General features: G+C 33.6%; 1 protein-coding gene across 4 annotated transcripts in view; it reads left to right on the top strand.

The window, feature by feature from the left end:
- The window catches only part of LOC6038399 (WD repeat-containing protein 47), a 191,660-nt gene that overhangs the window by 24,195 nt on the left and 146,150 nt on the right, over positions 1 to 21,315 (top strand). The window lies entirely within an intron of this gene.

Below are 21,315 nucleotides of genomic sequence, written 5' to 3'. Positions count from 1 at the left end.
ACACTTACAGATCAAATAAAATCTTTGTTTGCTGATTTGAAGGTCTTGGGACCAAAGAGCTCAAAGCTGAATATATTTTTGTATATTTTTTACGGATGTTTTACGTAAAATATCAAAAAGGTGAATATTTAATAAAAGGTTTCTGAGATAAGATTTTTCGAAAAAAAATTACTGGAATTTCATACATCAATTAACTAAAAGACCATGCTTCTCCATCGGAATGAGTATCTAGTACATTTTGCTGGGGACGCATGGTGCTTAGGGTGACAAGATATTATTTTTTTTGAAATTCTTAAGAGATACTTAAGAGTAACTGTGCTAACTTTGTGCCAAAATCGGTTCAGGTTTAAGGGTCGCTATTGATCGTTGAAGTTTGTATGGAAAAAAAAATCTAAATATATGGGGAATAGCAAAAATTATTGTCAAGTGCAGGGTTACAAGGTCTGAACAGATAAAAATCTCTAAAAGATCTGGAAAAATCTAGCGAGACACTTTTCTCAAACGAATGAGCAACATTGTGTTCAAAAAAATTCACTTTTTATACATTATAGCTTAACTTAGTCTGGAAATAATAAAGAATAATTTTTATCAAATTGTTACTTAAAAAATTTGGCATTGCCAGATTTATCTGCCAACCTGGCAACCCTGGTCAAGTGTGAGATTCTTATGTAAAAATTTAAAACAAATAGCTTTGTCGAAGACCGCAAAACGATCCGACTTAACCCTGACGAGTTATTAGCGATGGAAAAAACCAACTTTAACGTTATATAGTAACCCTTAAACCTTAACGGATTTAGGTCAAAATTGGCACAGTTAATTATTTTTATTTTACCTAAAGAATCGAGCCAGGGGGTATCCCTGATAACGACTTTTTTATTGTCACCCTAATGGTATTTAAGTTCAATTAATATACTGAATTCCGATGTATATTTTTTCGAAATAACGTATCTTTGAATCCTGTAAATGGATAATCACTATACTACACAACAAAATAACGATAAGGAATATTTTTTTTTATTTTTAATTTTTTTTTATTAGGTCCTTTTAGGTGCTGTGACCAGGTTGGGACCGAGGTTCGGTAAATAGCTTATATATAACAAGAAAAAAAAACAACTCCTAAACTCCATACTCCATAGATCATGTAACTGACGAGGGTTACTTGGTCCAAGCGGGTCTTACAGGTCTTAAACCTGCCGATGTACTCGGAGAAAATGCCCCACAGCTCAGCCGAACTGTATAGCACCTCCCTGGCTTCGTCCTTCGTGGCTCCACCGTCTCGGGAGCCACTGCTTCCTTGGCTGCTTCCTGCGGGGCGAGGGCGATCCTTCAATTTTCCGTCCGGAACTGCGCCCGGCAGCGGAGGGAACTCCGCCGGCGTGAACGCCGGAACTGCTGGACTCTGCTTCTCCGCCTTCCTTGCCGGCGGTTTCGGTTTCGACGCCTACTGGCGCCTCTGGATGAAGTCCGCACGCTTGGGGCAGCTGCGGTCCGTGGCTTCGTGGGCTCCAGAGCAGTTGGCACACCGCTTCGGCTCGGCTTCTTGGACTTTGCACTCGTCCGTCTTGTGGGGACCCCCACAGTTGTTGCAACTCCCCTTGAGGTGACAGTTCCTGGTTCCATGACCCAGCTGCAAGCAGTTCCTGCACTGAGTCACGTTCGGCCGCTTGTTCCGGTAGGCCTCCCACCGGATGATAGTGCTTGCCACAACCTTCATTGCAGAGAGCTTCTTCAGATTGGTGTATCCCTTGGGGAAGACCACAATGTACGGAGTTTCGTCCACGGTGGACTTTTCCTTCCGCTTGATGACATGCACCTCCAGCGCGTCCAGCTTGAGATCCCTCTTCAGCAGGTACTTGACCTCGTCCGGTTTCAGTTCAGCAGGTAAGCCACGAACAACGACCCGGTGAAATCGTTCGCTTCTTCGGCCGTGGGTGTAGAATTCCACTTTCTTCTTCTTGAGGAGCTCTTGCAACTTATCAAAATCATTGACAAAGAAGCAGGTCACCTTTGTTCCAAATCGGGTTAGTTTGTAAATCGGGTCGAAACCAAATTTACAACTTTCCACTATCGCCACGAGCTTGTAAAAATCCGTGGTGTTCTTCACCACCAAAGGTGGTTGCTTTTGTTTACTTGCCGACTGGCCGGGTGCTGGAACCGCCGGGGCGTTCCCTCCTCCTGCTGGGCTGGCATTGTTGTTGTTTTCCGCTAGCGGGCTGAAATTGTTGTTGTTGAGCAGATTCTGCTCCACTTTGCTGTCGTCATCTTTCTTCCTTTTGCGCTCGTTTGCCTCCATTCCTCGGAATGTTGGGGCGGAAAGTCCTCCGAAAGAACCACGACGGCCACTACCGGCACTTTTGACCCGCAAAACACGACACCTCCAAACGTAAACAAAGCCGCGAGCGCGCGGCTGCCACACATCCGTCACTCAAGAGCACAGCAGGAGAACTGGATTAGGAATTTATATTACACTTATGAACAGTTTTGAAAATTTGTCCATTTGTCCAACATTTCCCAATGAGTAATTCTATAGAATTTTGCCATTTTTTTTAAGACTAAATAACTAAATACTAAATAAATTGGTATCTTTTATAATTAGAAACGTTGTCCATGTCCATGTTTAAAGAAGTCATTTTGCATCAATAGTTCATTCATACAAGGCTCCATACAATTTTACCTATATTCGAAAATCTGCATCTCGAAAAGAGATTTCATGATTGACACCAATGGCAAAGTTTTCAGAACTTTTCAGAAAAAAAGGTTCATAGAAAAACTCGTTTTCTATTTGACCTTCTAACACTAAATGTTGAATTCCCAAATAAGATATTTTTTAATTTATATTTTTTTTAAATATGTTTTAGGGAACTCGACAAAACTCGATTTCAAGATGGTGTAAAATCTTATACCGGGAACATATTTTTTTTTTGAAAAGCTGTGAATTCTGGAAAAAAAATCTTTCAAAACTTCAAACAAAATTGAACCGCTGGGTTATAAAAGTACTTTTCAGAAGAAAATAAAACAATTGATCTCTTTCTAGGTATTATTCGTCTTTTTATTACCAATGTTTTTTTTTATTTTATTTTTTGGTACCGGAGCTTTAAATTAAAAAAAAGTTGTTTCAGAGAATATATGAAAATAAAAAATACAAAAAAAAACATTTTTGTCTTGACACATTTTTTGATAAAGAGCACCGTTTTCATTTAACAGGCATTTTAAGGTAAAATATTCCGTTTTTGTAATTTAAAAACACTCCATAAAGCAAAAGCACTCATTTAAAAAATATTTCCGAAGGGCTAAATTTTGTTTTACTTTGTTGATCGGACTGTTGGTTACTGAAGTATAGCTTCTTAAAGGTTAAATGTTGTAAAAAAATAGTTTTTTCTCAGTGTCATCTAATAAGTCCTAATTATTCAAATCGCAATATACTGGAAACTATTGGTTCGATTTTCAATGTTAAAAACTAAAAGTATTTAGATTATTTTTGCTCCTTAAAAAGGATTTTAAGATTTAGGAGTATCATTTTGAAATTGTATATTAATTTTTAAGTAATTGACTTAATTTTCAAAAATTGACAAATGTTTCATTTTTAACCTTGAAAATTGATCCAAAAGTTTCCGAAATATCGCGATTTGAAAAATAGGGCAAATTTGATGACACTGAGAAAAACTCATTTTTCAAAATATTAAACTTCAAGAGTCTGTATGTATCTCAACATGCATCAACTAAGTTAAGGAATGAAAATTTCGATTGCAAATTTGATTTTGCAATCAAAAATGACAATTTTTCAGATCATTTCCCAAACCCCATTTTTTTCAAAAATTGACACCTCCGGTACCAGAAACAAAACTCTAACGAAAAATATGCAATTTTTCGTCCCCAAAAACAGATAAAAAAACGGGAATTTTTGTTTCCGTGTTCGTATATTTTCAGAAAAGTCTCCTAAGCATAACCTACAACTTTGGCGAAGACACCAAATCGATCAGAAAATCCATTCTCAATATAAAGATTTTCGAACATTAACCTGCCCATTTTGTATGTTTGGATAAAGTTTCATTCAATTAGCAAAATTACAAAAAAAAGTCGATTGGCAAAAACGTAGACTAACTCATTTGCCATATGAAAAAAAAAAATTGCGGCAAAAGATAACGATTGAAGGTTGTAGAACAGGTCTCATAGGTCCAATAAAAAAATAAGATATGAACGAATATTTTTCAAAATTTTCCCTCCTGAGTCGAGGGGTAAGGGAGGCTAAACATGAAATCAAAAGCCATTGTTCAACATTTTAACGAAAAAAGTGTTTTATAATGCATTATACATTATTGTATAGTTGTTAAACAATCATAAGTTTTCAAAATATTTAAGTCTGACGAACATTTTTCTCTCGCTTTGCAAAATGTTCATCGTTTTCCACCAGACAGTTTCCGATTATGACTTCTACTGGCGGATTCACAGCAACTTCCGACCCAGACGGCGGGCCTTATCGATTGACGACTACGTGGTATCCCGTCCCGTCGCGTCTCCGTTGGTGCCTCATACATTTTATAAAAACAACTGAGTTGCGATGAAAACTTTCAAGCCAACCCGTAAACCTCAACACTTTCGCTCCCGTTTTTTTCTGCTTCTGCCATGATTTAGTTTGTTGATCCATCTTCTCTCATGCTGGGGGAGGCGGCAAAAAGGTTCGCGGAACCAAAACATATCAAAAAGCACACCAACTTGATGAATGCCTGCCCCGTCCCGGTTAAGGTCCGCCACTTTTCGGCACTTTTTTTCTTTGGTCACTTATCTCAAACTGTGCGCCGCCTCAACCTCAACGCGTAGACAGTTTGGCGCGCTCGTTTTGTGTTTGTTGTTGTTTACATTTGTGTATACTTTCTGCTCAATTTCTTCTTTTTTCGGGGTCTTATTTTTCGGTCTAGTGCGCGATTAGACTCGCGCGCCGACCCCTCGTCACCATGTGAATTGTACGCTTTTGTTTATGTTTTTTTGGTTGTTGTTGTTGGTTTGCTATCAAATTACTTTTTTTTGTTTGTTTTGGTGTTCGTTTTCACACCTTTTGAACGCTTTGTTGGTAATGTCCGCATGCGAGGTTAGAAAGTGGACGATCGAAAGTAAAGAGAGAGAAAAAAGTGGTGAAGAATCACTTTGAATGTGAACTTTGTTTATGACAGCGGCAACGATGACGATGATGATGATGACGATGGTCGTATAGCGATTAGTCGTTTATAGCAACTTGTAATTACGACTTGTCGCGCGATAGGTGCTCTGTTACTCTTCTTCTTATTGGCAGCTGTAGGTTAATTAGCATGTATCGTTGCTTAGAGATTTGAGCTGGGATTGGAAGGTGTCCTATGTTGGACTTTTGAGATGTCTTTGTTTCCATTTAATATTTTTATCGTTTATTGCTTTGTTGATATTTTACAATTTTTCATATTTTTATTCGTATTTTTATATCTGTAATTTTTAACAATTGCAATTTCTGGAATTTAAGAATAAGTAAAAGTAATTTTCCATCAACTCACACAGCAGTTGCCCCGACCCCTCTTCGATTTTCGTGAAACTTTGTAATAGGGGGTAATTTTGGTCCCTGATCACGAATCCGAGGTTCATTTTTCGATATCTCGTGGCGGTAGGGTGGTACGACCCCTTTAATTTTCCTGGATTTTTATTATGACACGTTTTTCAGTAATTTGTAGCTCGAAACCGTGAAAAGATCGAAATTTGGCGTCGATGCGATGTTTGTGTAAAATTGGATGCCCGATTTAATTGCGTACCTTTATATAAGTTTTTTGAAATCTTTTTCTTACTCTTGTCTATTCAATAATTATAAGTAATAATGCATTCGATTGAATTATGATGTAACACACAGCTGAAAGGAACTCCAAATCTCTGTTATGTACATAAATGATCTCATTGTAACGTGATAATTCACAAAAACCCGAACTAATTTGAATTGAATTTGATGGCGAACTCAAAATGCCGAAAAAAGTATCGAGTCAAAAATCGAGAGAAATTCAATGCTTAAATCTGTAATAACCCAGCGAGGTCTCTTTTTCATGCAGATCAACATTATTCATTTTGAAATTACGTGTTTATTGTAACTTTGCTGAGTTACTTTTTAGTGTATTAATATTGAAACTGGCATGATTTTGACCATTTTTGACCAGTGCACTTGCATTGCTTGAATATGGAGATTGAAAACAATGAACAACCCAGATACTCCCGTTCATCATTCAAATATTAGGTCTATTCCCGTACTGCAGAATTCTGCAATTCTGCACGAAATCGGCAGCAGAGCGTTCCCGTACTTTTCTGCAACATAAGTAACTTTTTTCCCAGGCAGAACTTCTGCAATGAGAGAGACAGAAGTTGCAGCAAAACCGTTCCCGTACTTTTCTGCAAGCTCTCTTCTCTTTCTTGTTGAAAAGTGACTGCAAGTTGGTGTGATGGATGTTGAGTACACGCTTACATAAAGTTTGCAATTTGGGTGAAATCAAGCATTTTATTATTAGCTGTAATATTTTTTTTTGTTTTATTATTACTAAATTGAATTAGTCTTTTGAAGAGACGTTTTTATATTTTGAATTGATGGATTTTTGGGTAGTTAGTTTTTTTATGTCTGGTTTTATTGAGAACGATTTTTTGTGTTAACGATTTCATGCTTAGTTCATTAATGTAAATGAAATAGCGATATTTTTTTTAGTGTTAAAATGATAACTTTTTGAATAGACTAAATATGTTTGTTTAAATAATAGGTAAATTTAATTGCCAAATAATAAATTGTACCTTTAACGGTGCTACCAATTTGTATTCTTATTTGAACCAATAAATGTGATGTAATTTAGTCGAATTCTTAAATTTTAGGAAGTTTAAATTGTAAAATTCGGAAATTCTTAAATGCGCCATCTTGAATCACAAAAAGTACATTTTTTTGGAGTCGTTAGAAAATCAGGTTTAGAGGATTTAGAGATTGAACATTTTGACGAGTTCTTCGGAAAATAGAGTACGTTTCTGTTTCTATTTTTTTAATATTTGAGCTAGGGGCAGGACAACTTGGTCGATAGACTAATAATAGTTCGTTGATTGATTTATATTTCGTCAATACTTTAACGCGACCTTACCTGGGTTTGTGGATCCTTGAACCTTTGACAAATAGAAATGTCAAATGAACATACACACAAACACAAACAAATTTGGCGGTGAGGATTTTCATGGAAATTTCGGAGGGAATTTTTTAAGTGGCAGAAAATGGACATTTCTTCAGCGTGGACCATGCTCCGTCGGCCAAGAATGGTCAAGTTAGTACTGAAAACGCCAAAGAAGAAAAATGCAGTGGACCGGTTTACTGATTCCTCTACGTCCCGCTACGTTGAAGTGTTACCCAAAAAGTCATGTCCACCTAATCTAGCCTCCTCCTCTTGCTCCTCCTGCTCGACCTGTTGCAAAATTAAGATGCCATGTTCCGGGATCAGAACCCGTCCTGTTGCTTCCTCCAGCAATTATGAAGCAACAATGAACCCTCGATGAGCACTATAATCGATTAAACATAGAAAGCTCCTCTTTTTTTCTACGGAACCTTGACAAATTCTGTGCACAGGCCGGATAACATAACCTAACATTTGGAGCACAAAGAAAAAAAATGCTAGAACCGGTGACATTCCGGATTGGTCCAACATCATCTAAATGGTGGAAGGGAAACAGCTTTCCTTTAAAACACAGGAACGAGTTCCGCACTTTAGTATATCCAAAATCCGATCACCAAATGTGGCCAAATTAAACCAGCGTCGAAGGAGGAAAACAATCACCAACGAGACCAATTGCCTCCTTCTTCAACCGCGCAAGAGGAGAAAATGTGAACATCATCATTATTATACTATAGTAGAACAGTTGAAGCAAAAACCCGGAGAATCCCGGATGGAACCGTAAATATTGCCTCCTCCTTCTTCTCGAACTGAACCAGAGGGCAACGATGGGTCAAAGACAAAGTTTTCGCCTACTTCCGCAATCCTCCTACCGTTTGAATTCCGTCAAACCTCGGTCGAAACGCCATATACTCTATTGCGGCGGAATCTCCCTCTTGCTGTGATCGTATTTGGTCAATCTGCAACTGAACAAAGCATTTTTTTCTCTTTATTAATGCCGAACAGCGTGCTTCAGAATGGGATACAAATTTGTTTCGCCAAAATTATTATTTTTTCATCTGTCAACTGTCAAATCAAGGTGTGCAAATGTAGGTCATTACATTTTTCGTTAATCTATTAACCAATATATCAATAACAACGTCAATATATTGACGAATGGTACATTTATTGACTCTGTACACCCCCTAGTATTTGAGTTTTCATTTTTTTATGTACAGAATTTTAAAATTTTACTTTTTTTTAGTTTCTTAATTTTTTATTATTTTTTAAAACTGTAGCTTTTGTATTTTTGGTGTTCTGAACTTTGAAATATTGAAAACTTTTGATTCATTTATTTCGAGTTTAAAAGTATTTGAATTTTTAAGTTTAGGAACTTTTAAGTTAGAAACCTTTATTTTTTATATCAAATTTTGAAAATTAAGATTTTTTTTTTAAATTTTCAATGTTTAATTTTTAATTATTTGAATTTTCAAGCTTTGAATTTCTGATTTATTGTTATTTTTCTGAAATAAATATTTGCATTTTTAAATTTCTCTAATATCCGATTTATTTTTTTCAAGTTCCTCAATTTGAAAATAGTTCTTTTTATATTTTTAATCATGAATTTCTTAATTTTCAGATTTATAAATTTATGAGTTTCAAAATTGTAGAGTTTGTGATTCATTTTTTTTATTTGTCAATTTCGCTGCGTCACCGTTGTTCTTCGATGTGAAATCCAATCATAATTTATTTATGTTATCTTTCAGACATTTTGCTATTAAAACTTGATTAAAACATGTATTTATGGTCTATATAAATATACCTTCTATATTAAACCTTTTTCTTTTTTTAATCATGTTTTTTAAACGTACCTGCCAATCTCATTTCTTAAATTGTTTACCTAATGTAAAGTTTTGAGTTGTTTCTAATATAAAATGTCTACCTAAGCATTATTCATTTCTAGTTTAATAAATGGTACATGCTTGATTTTTTAGATAAAATGTTGATTTGCATAAAAAATAAGTCCCCGTTCTAGAGGTAAACTTCTTTCAATTACAATTTTTGTCAATCCATTTTTTTAATTGTTTTGAAATAATTAAAAACTTCAATACCCAATTTGAGTAAATCCACTCAACTGTGTACAATATTGCAGAAAAGTACTGGAACGCGCTACCCAGGCAAAAGTTTTGCGGCTTCTCTCCTTGCAGAACTTCTGCAAAAGAGAGAGATGAAGAGAGCGAGCTGAAAAGTACGGGAACGTGCTGCAAAAAAGTGACTTATGCTGGCTGCAGAATTCTGCAGAAGCTGCAGAAATTCTGCAATTCTGCAAGTACGGGAATAGACCTATTGTTTTAGAGTAAAACCCTCTTATTCAAGCAATGTAAGGGCCACAATAATAATCAATTTGGTTTTTGTCTGTTCTAAAACTTTCTAAAACATTGTTACACTCTAAAACACGCATAAAAATTAAAAAAAAAACCTTTTGCATGATAAATTTTCCAGAGTGATAGTAGATTCAAAAAGTTTTAATTTTCTCTAGATTTTTGAACGTTACGTAACGAGAAATGACAGTGATTTTAAATCTATTTTTAATCTTTTTTAATGAAAAAAACGTTATTTTCGGAATTTGGAGTACGTTATCAAATCGGGCATCAAGTTTAACACAATATTCTCGTTGACACGAATTTTTTATCTCCTCATAGTTTCGACTTAAAAATAAGATAAAAAAAGATTCTGTCATATAGAAATTGCCAAAAACCACAACAAAACCTATTTTTTCAACATTTTTATTTTTAAAACCGCTGTATCTTCACAAGGATTAGACATAGGACAATTGTCAATATGGAGACTTTTATGTAAAATTGTCTGGGAAATCGATTCCCACTATCGGTTTTAAATATTTTGACGTTTAGACCACTTTAAAAAAAAGCAATTTCAGTATATGATTTTTGTATTTTTTTAGGAGAGACATACCATCCTGCATTTTTCGTGATTGTTTTTGTATCATTTTAGGCTATTTTCTTCTTTTGAACGAAAAAACTCGTGACATTTAACATTTAAACTTAAAAATCCAAAAATCTCATGGAATTGGCGTGTTTTTTAATTTCAGTGTATTTTTTTCGGAAAGCCCGTCAAATTTCCTACAAGTTTGTCTTTGACCACTTTTTGATACAATGCAACGGCTTCGAGATACAGTAATTTTTAAATTACAAAATACAAAAATATTTAAATAACTTACGCCCTTCTTAAATGTCATTTTCAAGTACAATATGCTCCATATACACAAAAATGGCTTGTATAGGCCTAGGTGAACATGTCTACAAAGTTTCATTGAAATCGGAGAGGGTCGGGTACAAAAGTACCAGAAAAATTACTGATTTGAGCTGGAATTGCTCTATAGAATCTACAACCCAATCCCGCCTATATGCGGGCTTCGATCTAAAAATTCATCAAAAATCGATTTTTCAATCAATTTTTGATCTTTAAAAAGCATTGGAAAGAAGAACTCTTAAAATTTGATTTAAGAAATTTTAGGGTTGAAAGTGTGACTTGTTTAATGTGACTTCGCCAATGTTTTAAAAAACGTTTTTTTTCTGGGATTAACTTTGGTTGTGTTTTGCCAAATACTATCAGAAACAAACATAAATAAGATAAATGCAAATATGCAAATACTATAAATGAAACCTCAATGAAATTGGGGAGTTAAGGGTTAAATCTAGAATATTCGTAGAGGCATATTATGGGAATACAAACATTACTGCAAACTTATTTTTACATAAAATATAAAAAAAATGTTAGAAAATTACATTTTCAAAATTATTGTCGCAAACATATTCCAACCCTGAAATTTTCTTGAATTTAAAGACTTCTTCTTTCCAATGCTGTTTAAAGATCAAAAATTGGTTGAAAAATGGATTTTGGCGAATTTTTAGATTCATCCTGCCTAGAGACGGGGTTGGGTCAGAGGGTTTAATTGTCCAAAAGAGGAAGCATGAAAGGTCCAACTCACAACACTCTACCCACTATTAGCATCGAGCTAGATTGGACGGCAAATAACAACCCTTTTGCGGGTGGACGCAAAGCACTACTTTGTGTAGAACTTTGCCTACACAGAAAAAAATCAATTCTCGTAATCGTGAATTAAGTTCACGAATGTGAGAACCACGAAGGAATTTACTCATGAATTTAATTCACGATTACGAGAATTGATTTTTTTCTGTGTACAATTTTCTTCAGCCTCTTACGCGGTGACTCTTCTACGATGGAAATCCAAACTGGTGATAGCCGTACAGGGATAAAAGTTTCATTCAATTGGACTGTAATTTCACGCTTTGTTAGGATTTCTCATCGTCACGTAACGTCATATCGCTGCCCCGGCAATGGTGATTTTACAACTGATTTGGTAGATATATCTAGAGAGCCAGAGCGGTGATGTGTCTCACCGCGATATACGAATCGGTATCATTTATGGTCGGATGGGAAACTTGTGGGACGTGTAAGAATTTCTGTTTATGAAGTGGTTCAGCGTGTTGGAGTCGTAAATCCTTATTCTTTTCATTGGAGTGCTTCAATTTCCAAAGTTTTACGCTGCGAGTTCAATAATTCAGTTCCGCCAAGATTAATGATTGGAAATCAACAAATTGTTAATTTACCAGACACCATAAATTCTTCCCCTTTACAGCAACCCAATCCACTCAACCGGTCCGGTGTAGTCACCACAACACGTGCCACAATCCCACAATTTTTAATCTATTTCCCCCAAAACAATCCATCCCCCTTCCATTCCTACGCCATGATAAAGACAAATGCTTCGAATTACCAGAATATCTCAAGAGACACGTTCTTCGCATCTGTGCTTCTCCCCCTGGAAATGTAATTCTGCTCATGGTTTGGCTCGCTTTCCCGGTTTTCCTCTTCGGTAAGAATGTACGTTGGCTTACGGCTTACGACCGACGACGCGACTAAGTAGCTGGTGTACCGCAATATGCTGAAGCGTCAGTCTGGTACGGAATTTTTTTAGACTGGACACTGTGAGTTTATCGATTAAGTGCGACTTTGCAAAAAGTAAGCGTAGACTGGATCAGACGTTGAATGAATACTAAATAAATATTTGTATTTTAATTTAAATAATTGTAACACATAGACTACGAAAAAATTGTGTGCGTATGTTTCAAGGCATAGTATTTTGTATAATTTACAAATAGAATGTAAATATATGGAACCAAAAAAACAGATGATGTATAAAAAGTAAGAATCAAAATCTGCGAAATAACATTCACTTATGATAAATTCTTCCAAGAATGAGAAATTTTTATTATTTTTTTGGTTTACATGAAACTTTATGTACCTTTTCTATGACAAAAGGAGAACCTCCTTAGGAGATATTTTGCATCATTAGTTCATTTTTACAAGTCTCAATAACAATGTTGACAGCTGACCATACCATAAAATATTCATAAATCTGTATCTAGATAACGGGTTTTCTGATCAATTTAGTGTCTTCGGCAAACACTCTTAACAAAGTACTTTTTTTTATTCGACTTTTCACGCATTAAAATGAACTGCGCAAAATTTTTTTTTTTAATCTCGTTTTTGAATATGTTTTAGATGACAAAAAATGCATCTTTGGAGCTATGGCACGAGTTGGAAAAAAATAATTTAGGATCGATGTATATTTTTCTGAAAAATGGTATTTTTTGGTTTTTTTTATTTGTTTTGAGTTGATTTGTTGCACATTGAAAGGGACCTTTGTCTTTGTTGAAAGTTAGGGTGGTTCACGATTAAAGTGTTTTTGAAAATCAAACTTTTTAGGAATATTATTAGGTTGAAAGTTTTTGGGCTTACTTAATCCAAGCAACTTTGTCGAAGAAACCCAAAAATATCCCAAAAATATTCCGTAGATTTAGATTCTCGAAAATACCCTTATCTCAACCAACCTAACTTGCAACAAAATCAAAAGTTGCCCCTTTCCATTTGCTCTCAAACTACACAATTTTTCTGAAAATAAAATTTCCACTTAATTTCTTGATCTGGACCACTGTGAAATCGATGCTTTTGAGCTTTCTTGTACTAAGCTAGCTAGTTTTCCTGTCTACACGGATAGAAATCCGGTCCGCATAACCGAAAACAAGTTGCGATAAAATCGAAAACAACGATTGTTTTCGATTTTATCGACAATGTTTTCAAAATCGACAACATTCTCTTCGATTTTGAAACATTTTGTTCTCAAAATTGGCAACCGTCCCCTACGATTTCCCCGAGCGTAACAACTGTCAAAACGCAGCCTAAATTAATCAAAACGTCAACCGAGCGATCGTGGCAGTTTGTGTTTTTTTTTTGTCGAAATCGGCAAGGCGTCCTCCACCTCCACCGGAGTGACCCCGCCGCAGCAGCAGCAGCAGTCGCAGTCGTCGGATCATCAGCAAGAAGACGGCCAGAGCAATAACGGGGGCACGACGCGGCGGAAGATTGAACTGCGCACGCCGATGGACTTTTCCGAGGCGGAAACAATCAGCTCCGGGTTCTCTGACAAGATCAGCAGCAAGACGACGCAGATGGACGAACGGCCGAGGAACTTTTTGTGCACGATGGCGGACCGTAGGACTGCAAGTTCAGCATCTACGAGGATCAAGCCGTGATTGACTCGTGGTACCGGTTCAGCCCGTCGCACCGGGAGTTGTTCCGGGAGATCTTTTGGATGTAGAAGAAGGCGGCGGATAACAAGCAATCAGTTGCTACTGTTGGACGATCAGAATCCGTTTGTGGGAGGGAGCCTCCTCCTCCTCCTCCTCCTCCTCCTCCTCCTCCTCCTCCTCCTCCTCCTCCTCCTCCTCCTCCTCCTCCTCCTCCTCCTCCTCCTCCCTCCTCCTCCTCCTCCTCCTCCTCCTCCTCCTCCTCCTCCTCCTCCTCCTCCTCCTCCTCCTCCTCCTCCTCCTCCTCCTCCTCCTCCTCCTCCTCCTCCTCCTCCTCCTCCTCCTCCTCCTCCTCCTCCTCCTCCTCCTCCTCCTCCCTCCTCCTCCTCCTCCTCCTCCTCCTCCTCAATCCCAAAATTCATAATCAATCGATCTAATCGACCTTTATTCCACCACAGACTGCGTCGCCGACCTTTTCCACTGGATCTTCAGCCACCTCGGCAAGGAAAGCGGACCGGCCAACATCATCCGTACATCTTGGTCAATATCTACGTCAATATCTGCGCTGAATATCTACACACACACTTTGCTACACTCTACCAACACAAAACTCTAATCCATAATTCTAATTTCAAAAACTCTATAATTCCAAAACTCTAAAATTCTTAAAACCTGAAAATCGCAAATTCTAATATACTAAAGTTCATAAATTCTACATTCCTAAAATTCTAGAAGTATTCTTGAATCCTGAAATTGTGAACATATGAAATTCTATAATTTAAAATTCCTAAAATTAGAATACTAACATTCTTATAACCTAAAAATCTCAAATTCTATTTTTTTCCAATTCTGGACATTTAAATTCTAACTTTCCAAAATTTTAAATTCAAAATGCAAAAATATCAAAATTTCTGAAATTCCAAACACTGATACTTTCAAAACCAAAAAATCTATAATTCTAGAAAACTATTGATTTTGAACTTTGAAGTTACTAATTCTAACATTTTAAAGTTTTTTAATTAAAAAATTATCAAATTTCAAAATTTCAAGGCATTGATTTTTTTAAAATAAACATCCGAAAACTTTACAATTCTAAAGTTTTTTAATTTTAAGATTTGAATTCTTTACTTCCATAAATTCTTTAATTCCAAAACACTGAAATTTTCTAAACCTAAACCAAAATTCTAGAATTCTGAAGTTTATAATTTTTTTATTCAAATATTCTAAAGTTTTAAAATTTTGAATTCTAACCTTCCAAAATTTTAAATTCTTAGATTCTAAATTTCTAAAATTCGATAATACTAACATTTTTTTAAACAACACAAACAACAAATCTTAAAACACTGAAATTTTCTAATCCTAAAAATCTTTAATCCTAGAACTTTGAAGTTTTTTAATTCAAGAATTCCAAAATTTTCTTAAATTTTCAAATCTATACTTTCAAAATTTTATATTCAAATATTCTAAGTTCCAAATATTCTAAAACAAAAACTTAAATTTCAAAACCTAAAAATCTTAAACTCTAGAATTAGAAAGTTTTTAAATTTTTTATTAAAAAATGTACAGTTCTAACATTTCTATTATTAAAAAATTCCAAAATTCTGAAATTTTGATATTTCAAAATTCTAAAACTCTAACACTCCAAAATTTTAAATTTCTGAAAATCTAATATTCTAAAATTTCAAAATTCTGTAATTAGTAAATTGTAAAATTTTGAAATTATGAAATTGTAAAATTGTGAAATTCTAACATGCTAAAATTTAAAAATTCTCAAATTCTTAAATTATAAACTATTATTTTTGAAGTTTATAATTTTAGAATTTCAGAATATTATTTCAAAAATTATAAAATCCTGAAATTAAAATTTTTTTAATTTTTGAAATTCTGAAACAGTCGACATTCGTGCATTTGCACTGATTCTGAAATAAAAAACTTAAAAAATATATAGTTCAAAAATTCTAAAATCCTGAAATTTTGAAATGCTGACAATTTAAAATTCTGATATTCTAAAATTGTTAATTTCTGAAATTTTAAAATTGTAAAACTATGAAATTCTAAGATTCTAAAATTTAAAATTCTCAAATTCAAAACTTATAAACCTCAAAATTATATGATTCTTAAATTCTGAAATTTTAAATTATGAATTTCTGAAACTCTAAAATAGTAAAATTCTGAATTATAAAATACCACAATTCTAAAATACCACGATTCTAAAAATTTACAATTTTAAAATTCTTAAATTCTAAAATTGTAAATTTCAATTATTCAAAAATTTTAAAATTCTCGAATTCTAAAATTATAAACCTCAAGAATTATATAATTCTAAAACTCTAAAATTCTAAACTTCTAAAATTCTAAAATAGTAAAATTCTAAAATCCCACAATTCAAATTTTTTTAAATACTGAAATCCTAAAATTGTTAAATTCAAACATTCTAAAATTTTCAAATTCTCAAATTCAATATTAGAAATATTCTAAAATTCTAAAATTCTAAAATGCTAAAATTCTAAAATTCTAAAATTCTTAAATTCTTAAATTCTTAAATTCTTAAATTCTTAAATTCTTAAATTCTTAAATTCTTAAATTCTTAAATTCTTAATTCTAAATTTTAAATTTAAATTCTTAAATTTAAATTCTTAAATTTTAAATTCTTAAATTCTAAATTCTTAAATTCTTAAATTCTTAAATTCTTAAATTCTAAATTTTAATTTAAAATTTAAAATTCTAAAATTCTAAAATTTAAATTCTAAAATTCTTAAATTCTTAAATTCTTAAATTCTTAAATTCTTAAATTCTTAAATTCTTAAATTCTTAAATTCTTAAATTCTTAAATTCTTAAATTCTTAAATTCTTAAATTCTTAAATTCATAAATTCTTAAATTCTTAAATTCTTAAATTCAATATTAGAAATATTCTAAAATTCTAAAATTCTAAAATGCTAAAATTCTAAAATTCTAAAATTCTTAAATTCTTAAATTCTAAAATTCTAAAATTCTAAAATTCTAAAATTCTAAAATTCTAAAATTCTAAAATTCTAAAATTCTAAAATTCTAAAATTCTGAAATACTAAAATACTAAAATACTAAAATTCGAAAATTCTAAAATTTAAAAATTTAAAGAATCCTAAATTCCTAAATTCCTAAATTCCTAAATTACTAAATTCCTAAAATCCTAAACACCTACATTCCTTAATTCCTAAATTCCTAAATTCCCAAACTCCCAAATTCTTAAATTCCCAAATTCACAAATTCCCAAATTCACAAGTTCCCAAATTGCCAAATTAACAAATTCCCAAATTCCCCAATTCCCAAATTCTTTAATTCCCAAATTCTTAAATTCCCATATTCCCAAATTCTTAAATTCCCAAATAATCAAATTCTATAATTCCCAAATTCCCAAATTCCCAAATTCTCAAATTCTCAAATTCCTAAATTCCTAAATTCACAAATTCTTAAATTCCCAAATTCCTTAATTCCTTAATTCCTAAATTCCCAAATTCTTAAATTCCCAAATTCACAAATTCCCAAATTCACAGATTCCCAAATTCCTAAATTCTTAAATTACCAAATTCCCAAATTAACAAATTCCCAATTCCCAAATTCCCAAATTCTTTAATTCCCAAATTCTCAAATTCCCAAATTCTTCAATTCCCATATTCCCAAATTCTTAAATTCCCAAATAACCAAATTCTAAAATTCCCAAATTCCCAAATACCCGAATTCCCAAACTCCCAAATTCCCGAATTCCCAAATTCCTAAATTCTCAAATTCCCAAATTCTTAAATTCCCATATTACCAAATTCCCGAATTCCCAAATTAACAAATTCACTAATTTCCAAATTCAAAAATTCCTAAATTCCCAAATTCTCAAATTCCCAAATTCTTAAATTCCTAAATTCACAAATTCCCAAATTCACAAGTTCCCAAATTCCCGAATTCTTAAATTTCCAAATTCTTTAATTCCCAAATTCTTTAATTCCCAAATTCTCAAATTCCCAAATTCTAAAATTCCCATATTCCCAAATTCTTAAATTCCCAAATAACCAAATTCTAAAATTCTCAAATTCCCAAATTCCCAAATACCCGAATTCCAAAACTCCCAAATTCCCGAATTCTCAAATTCCCCAATTCCCAAATTCTTTAATTCCCAAATTCTCAAATTCCCAAATTCTTAAATTCCCATATTCCCAAATTCTAAAATTCCCAAATAACCAAATTCTAAAATTCCCAAATTCCCAAATTCCCAAATACCCGAATTCCCAAACTCCCAAATTCCCGAATTCCCATATTCCTAAATTTTCAAATTCCTAAATTCACAAATTCCCAAATTCCTAAATTCTCAAATTCCTAAATTCCTAAATTCCTAAATCTCTGAATTCCTAAATTCCTAAATTCCTATATTCCTAAATTCCTAAATTCCGAAATTCCCAAATTCTTAAATTCCAAAGTTCCCAAATTCTCAAATTCTAAAATTCTCAAATTCCCAAATTAACAAATTCCCCAATTCCCAAATTCTTTAATTCCCAAATTCTCAAATTCCTAAATTCTTAAATTCCTATATTCCCAAATTCTTAAATTCCCAAATAACCAAATTCTAAAATTCCCAAATTCCCAAATTCCAAAATACCCGAATTCCCAAACTCCCAAATTCCCGATTTCCCAAATTCCTAAATTCCTAAATTCCCAAATTCTTAAATTTCCAAATTCCTTAATTCCTAAATTCCCAAATTCCCAAATTCTCAAATTCTAAAATTCCTAAATTCCCAAATTCTTTAATTCCCAAATTCCTAAAATCCCAAATTCCCAAATTCCTAAATTCCTAAATTCTCAAAATCCCGAATTCCCAAATTCCTAAATTCTCAAATTCCTAAATTCCTAAATCTCTGAATTCCTAAATTCCTAAATTCCTATATTCCTATATTCCGAAATTCCCAAATTCTTAAATTCCAAACTTCCCAAATTCCCAAATTCTCAAATTCCCAAAATCCCAAATTCACAAATTCTTAAATTCTCAAATTCCTAAATTCTCAAATTACCAAATTCACAAATTGTATTCCCATATTCCAAACACACACACACACACACACACACACACACACACTCACACTCACACAAAGAATAATTTTATAATTAATGATGTATTTTTTGCCTCAATAAATAAAAAAAACGAATCAACTGTTTTACTGAACCAAAAGAAATATCCAACGGTGAATTCAAAAATCAAACCAACGGTCAATTCAAAAACCGATTAAACCGTTCGGGATGGCTGCGTGCTTTTTGTTTTGCCAGGCGTCACCAACCGTGACGACTCAAAATCGACAACATTGTTCTCGATTTTGTTGCAAATGTTACCGGACGACTGGTCGACAACATTCTGAAACGAATTTCAGAACGAATCGAGAACAATGTTGTCGATTTCCCGGACAGGATTTCTATCCGTGTAGTTAGCATAAGAGAGCAAAGAGGAAAAATATATAAATATTGAAATAACAAGCCATAGTTTCAACATTTGCATGGAAAAAAAAGTTTTAAAACGCATTTTACACTAGTTCAGTTGTTTTGCAATCATTTGTTTTCAAAAAATGTAAGATTTGCGAAAATAAACATCAAAAATCTTCAAATTTTAAAAAAATTCAAAAGATTCTTAAATCAACCCAAACATGCAAACAAACAATTGGTTTCAGCTGATTGCAGTTCAATTTCCATAGAAATTTTGAAGTTTTTTGAAAAACATTTTTTTTGCCCCTAATTTTTTGGGCTGACATTGAAGGGTGGGGGGGGAGACAATAACATTAAATAAAATTTTTACTAGCCTTATGATTTATTGAAAAAAATTTAGTGATTTTTAGGAAAAACGAAATTTTACGCAAAACATTTTTTTTTACTTATTTTTTTTATGTGAAATTGAATTTGCAATCGAAAAGTACTTTACAGATTTTTTGATATTCGGCCCCGTTTTCAAGAAATAGCCACCGAAAGTTTGATTTCAGCGAAATTTTCGCAGTTTCTCGATTTTTTTAAATAGTGTCTGGTCCATCTCTAAAAATATTTTTTTTTTTCGAAAAGTTCAGAAAAATTTCTATAATTTTTTTAAGAGACATTGAAGATTGGACCTCTGGTTGCTTAGATACAGCAAAATAAACAGGAAAATTAAAGTTTTCAAAGTCTCACCCAAACAACTTAACATTTTCTAATGTCGATATCTCAGCAAGTAATAGTCCGATTTTCGATGTTAAAACATGAAACATTCGTGAAATTTACCGATCTTTTTGAAAACAATACTTTGAAAAAAATAAATAATTTAGACTAACATTTCAAAAGTCAAAGTGGTTTCAACCCTTTTTTTGCCCTTTAAAATGTTAGTCTTGATTAAAAAAATTAAAATACTTTTTTCGAAAAGCCAAAGACACAAAATAGCTTCTTTGGTAATAGGGAAGGCCCCCCACAAAGTTTGAGCCAAATAAAACAATACAAATAAAATCCATTTCCGATTTTGGTAGAGAATTGCTCAACTTTAAAAACCTTTGGTATGGGCAGCTGCCAAATTTGTATGGAAAATTGTATGGAAAGCTAATGATGCAAAATGTCCTTTTAGGTCATACGAAAGTTACACACAAAGTTTCATCCAAATCAAAATATAAAAAAAATAATCTTTGTCCGAAGTGTCAGAGAATTGCTCTTATGGTTCTTTCGAATCAGTCTTATGAACTGATGCCGGGAAACAACATGCTATGGAGATTAAGTCAGCATGCCGTAACCGGTGACGAAAAGTCGCACCCGACTAAGAGCATATTCCACGTTCTTCATTAAATTGCCCCAAACATTAAAGTTGTTCACGGCGCAAGAATGAATGGAATGTTTAAATTTGTTGCTCGAAAACTCTGTTGAAAGTTTGGCCACACAATGTACGACGCTGGACCCTTTCCATTGTCCAGCCCGGGCGTTATCGCGTGTACATCATCTGGTTCACCGAGCATATAAATATGAATACCTCTCTGGGTTTTTAAATCTCCACTTTTTGTGTTACTTTCATGAGTCTGTTTTTTTTTTTGTTGGTTCGCTGGTGGCCCCTTGAAGAGCTTTCCATTTCACGCTGATCGGGTGGAGTAATCGACTTGACGGTGCCACTCACTCAAACCGAAACCAAGATGGGGAAAAGTAAAGTATACCTCCACGACTCATCATGTATGGAAACTGCACTCGACAATCGGCAAAAGTCAAATATTAGTGAACGGGAAAAGCGAAAGTGAAGAGCCACCTGTTGCGTGGTCGAATGGAATTCGGTTCGGTGACCAAATTTTTAATTAAAGACGCGATGAATGAATGAATTGAATTGCGGGGGTGATTCTACTTTCAAGCGGTGAACCATTTCGACAAGCTGTAAACAGTTGTTAAGTAAGGTGATTACAAAACGTTTATAGAGCGGTATAATGTTTACTTTGCAACAATGATGTCATTTAGATGGCGTGCACGCGCTAAGTTCTTTATGTTCCAGGGTGACAGCTTGGAGACGGATTTAAGCATTCACGCTTAAACGAAAAATGTTTAAAATATGATAACGCTTCA

The sequence above is a fragment of the Culex quinquefasciatus genome, chromosome 3 (assembly GCF_015732765.1).
Source record: "Culex quinquefasciatus strain JHB chromosome 3, VPISU_Cqui_1.0_pri_paternal, whole genome shotgun sequence".
Classification (NCBI taxonomy): Eukaryota; Metazoa; Arthropoda; class Insecta; order Diptera; family Culicidae; genus Culex; species Culex quinquefasciatus.
This window is presented reverse-complemented; position numbering and strand designations above follow the sequence as displayed.